Raw genomic sequence first — 4,278 nt, 5'->3', positions numbered from 1 at the left:
ATGTAGCTGCATGTTTCAATCCCTCAAATCAGATTTTGAGGCATACCACAGTACCGAAACAACGCTTATCAAAATCACAAATGGCATCCTAAATGATTGTGACAAATGTAAACGATTTCTCTTCCGCCTTCTTGTCTTGCCTGCAGCCTTTGATATGGTTGGTCATGAAATTCTGCTCAAACTGTTCTCCATTAACACCCGCCTGGGGCATGGGGTGGCGGGACTGCACTCAGCTGGTTCTATTCTTATCTATGCAGTCGTCAGAAAGTGACCTGCAATGGCTTCTCTTCCCGCTCCTGTGAAGTCAACAAAGGATTTAACTTTCGACACCTCATTTCTCATTTACATGCTACCTTTCTGTGATGGCCACAAAGACGGCCTTAGTTTCCACATGTATGTTATGGTACCCAACTATACCTCAAATCCAACACTCTTGCTTCCACCACTGCGTGGAACCTGTCAGAAATGCTGTCTGACATTCAGTACTGCACTAGCAGAAAATTCCTACACTTCAGTATTGAAAAGATGGAAGTCATTGTCTTCAGTCCCCATCATAACTGTTCCCTTGCCACCAATGCTATTTCTCCCCATGCCAACTGTCGTGACTGAACTAGACTGCTTGTAACCTTGGTATTATATTTAACTCCTCGCACATATCCATTCCATCACTAACACTGTCGATTTTTACCTCCATATATTCACCCGATTTTACCCTTATCTAGTCTTGCCCATTGCTTTGTTCTCTCTAGACTCGATGATTCTAATGCATTCCTGGCTGGCTACCCTGGTTACAACCTCTACAAACTCTGCTGGCTTGACCAAGTGCCACTCAGCCATCTGCCCTGTGCTCACTGACCTACATTGCCCATCAATGTGCGATTTAAAAAAAATCAACCTTCTTTTCAAATCCGTTCATGGCCTCAAGGTTCTAAATTTGCAATCGGTTCCAATCTGACATCTGCCACTTCTGGCTTCTTGAGCATTCCTGATTTTAATTGCGCACCATTGGTGGGCGTGGCTTCAGCTGCGAAAGTCACATGCTCTAGAGTTACTTACTTAATTCTCTAAACCTCTCAATCTCTCGTTCCTGCTGTCAGACGCTCCATAAAACCGAAATATTTGACTTAGCTTCTGGTCATCTGACTTCGTATATTCTTAGGTGCTCCATGTCAAACCTTCTTCGATGTCACTCCTGTGTAGCGCCTTGGGATGTTTTATTACATTAATGGCGCTGGATAAATGCATTTCGCATGTTGTTCAAGATAAAGGAAATAAGAGATGGCAGTAAATGTCGGACCAAGATTATAAATAAGGGTAACATACATGGACAAGGAGCAGATACCATTATATAACATGAGTATAAATTAACTGTTAATCGTGTGAGTGATTCCCTTTACAACAACGTACACAGCGTTTGAAACATAAAAGGGGGACTGGAGGCCAGAACTTGTCAGAGCCAGATGTAGTAGGATATCTGAAACATTTCTGTACTTTACATTATATGTAATAGGTAAGTGTGGACAGATATTCTGTTGTATAGTTTCATTTACCGATCACATGTGCATTTAAAATGTTTTTTTTAAGCTGGTGATAGTACAATGAGTTGGATTGAGTGATGAGGTGAATATATATTGTCAGTATAATCCTCCTACATTGTTGTCCAACAGACCACGTGCAGTTAAGGCTGTCCGACGGTGGGAGCCCATGTACTGGCCGAGTGGAGATTTATTACAATGAGACATGGGGCTCAGTTTGTGATGATTCCTGGGATCCGGTGGAAGCTAACTTGGTTTGCAAGCAGCTGGGTTGTGGAAAAGCATTAGACATGGCATTTCCTGCATCTTGTGAACCAGTCACAGGGCCAGTTTGGTTGGATGAAATGAACTGTTTTGGTTACAAAGCATTTCTCTGGGAATTTCCCTCAGCATCGTGGGGTAATCACGACTGTTCTCAGAAAGAAGATGTGAGGATCATGTGTTCAGATAAGGGTGCTACGAATGTACTCCTTTACTGCAGTGGTGTAAACGAGGGTGCACACAGAGGTTATAGTATAGAATTGCATAGAATGTGTCATGGAATTGTATCGTTTTGCTCCTACGATTAAAAACAATGTGCACCTTTAAGACTCTGTAAAAATAGAGCACCGTTAAGGGAGAGAACGTTCTGGAATTTCTAAGGCACAGTGTGCCAGAAGCTTCATTTTTGTTACCTAGGCGGCAGCAGGATAGAGAGGTCACATGGTGTAATTTTGCTACTTAACTGTGTGGAAAACTAAAAAAAACGGATGAAAGCAGACTCACCAGCGAAACGTACTGAAGAGAAAGGAGCTGTTTATTCTCTCTCAGCAAAGTCTACAGAGAGCTCCCAGCCGAATTAATTGCCTAAAGAAGAAATTCCTTCTTTTTTCAAAAAAATGTTTCTATTGCTGAAGGAACTGTTGTTGCCTACTGCAGCCGAAAAATTAAAAGCCTGTAAAGAACAGACCAGTGCATCCAGTCCTCATGAAGACTTGGAGTGGCCTTTGACTATTTCCACATTAGAATGCTTCATCCACCAGGAATGTAACTTATTTTATTTGTTCTTGAGAAGTAGCTAAATTTCGAAAACACTAATTTTAAAACTGGTTAACTGCTGTTGATTTTTGATGCATGTGTGCGAATGTGGGGAGTTAGTTTAAAATAATAAGGTCTTTAGTCATAGGTTTATCCTAATAGTGTTTAAGATTTTTGTTTCAATAAATAGTTAATTTGCTGGTGTCTAAAGATACTTGGTTTGGTCTCTTTTATTCTGGGGTTACCAGAATGTTTATTTTGGTTGTTTGCCAATTGGGTGTGAAAGCTTAATAATATGCTATGACCTGTGGAGTGACAGGACTGAATTGACAGTGCATTGCTCCCACCGCGGTCGTAATATATTAATTGGATGGCTCGTCTGAGATCAGAATCAGATGAATTGAGGGTCTCATGTTTGGAATCATATTAATTACTTGTCTTTTGGGCAGCATAAAATTTTGGATCTTGTGTCTGGCAGCATATTAATTGCTGTCGGCTTTGGGATCATATTAATTAGAAACTTGGTTGTCAGGATCAAAATCTAACACCAATTATGAAAAAAGGGAACGAATTTCCTTGTATAATAAGGTAGAGTCTATAACATCAGAATGGCTCAGCAGTTGCAGCAGAGTTCTAGGGAAAGGAAAATGTTCCCCTCAGTGGCTTGATACCTTTAACTCAGAATGAATGAAAATTGTGAGAAGAATTGAAACTAGGTGTCAAAAATGCAGAGATAATTGACCTAATGGTTCAACATTTAAAATTAGAAGAAAAATACGAGGAACAAGAACGTAGTAAGTCAGAGATTGATACAGTAGAATTGGCAAAAAATCAGTTACAGTTGAGTGAAGTGGAGATTCAACACGAAACAGAAAAAGAAACAACAGTAAAAAAACTTGAGGCTGGAAAAGAACTAAGAAAACTTGAACTTGAACAAGAGGACAGAAAGAAGGAGAAAGAATTTAGCCTAAAAGAGATGGAACTAAGACAAAAGGATAGCCTTGAATCCAGGGAAATGTCAGGTCATGAAGAATCTGAATTCATCCCAGGCCCAAGAAAAAACTGTTAAATTTATACAAGCTTTTCCTACGTTGGGGGAAAGTGACGTAGAGGCACTTTTTCATATGTTTTGAAAAAATAGTCAAACAGATGAAATGGCCGAAGGAAAGCTGGACACTGCGTAAGCAAAGTAGGTTGGTAGGCAGAGCTCATGACGTTTATGTCATGCGTCCTGAAGAGGCTTCTGCAGAGTGTGAGTTGGCAAAAATCTTATTCTCCTAGCGTATGAGTTAGGCCCTGAAGCTTACAGTCAGAAGTTTCAGAACTTACGGAGATTGGCTGAGCAGACATATGTAGATTTTGAGAGAGTGAAACAATTTAATTTTTACCGTTTGATACGGGCAGTAAAGATGCACACCACATATGATAAACGTCGAGAGTTAACTCACTTAGAGGAATTTAAAAATTCAATTCCTTCAGTAGTGAGAATTCATGTAGATAACCTGAAAATTTTGAAAGCTAGGCAGGCAGTGGAAATTGTGGATGATTTTGGCCTTGTGAATAAGCAAAACCTTTTGTCCATCACCCCCATAATCCCGAGAAGGATAGAAAGTGGGAGAATGACAGGAAGGCAAGTATCCGGGGACAAGAATGAACAGTTGGAAATGTCCCAGTATCACCTGCTGAAGTCAGAAAGGAAGGTGCTGAGGGTAGAAGTGTGGTTCGC

This window comes from Heterodontus francisci, chromosome 21 (assembly GCF_036365525.1).
Source record: "Heterodontus francisci isolate sHetFra1 chromosome 21, sHetFra1.hap1, whole genome shotgun sequence".
NCBI lineage: Eukaryota > Metazoa > Chordata > Chondrichthyes > Heterodontiformes > Heterodontidae > Heterodontus > Heterodontus francisci.
Note: the sequence above shows the minus strand (reverse complement) of the source record.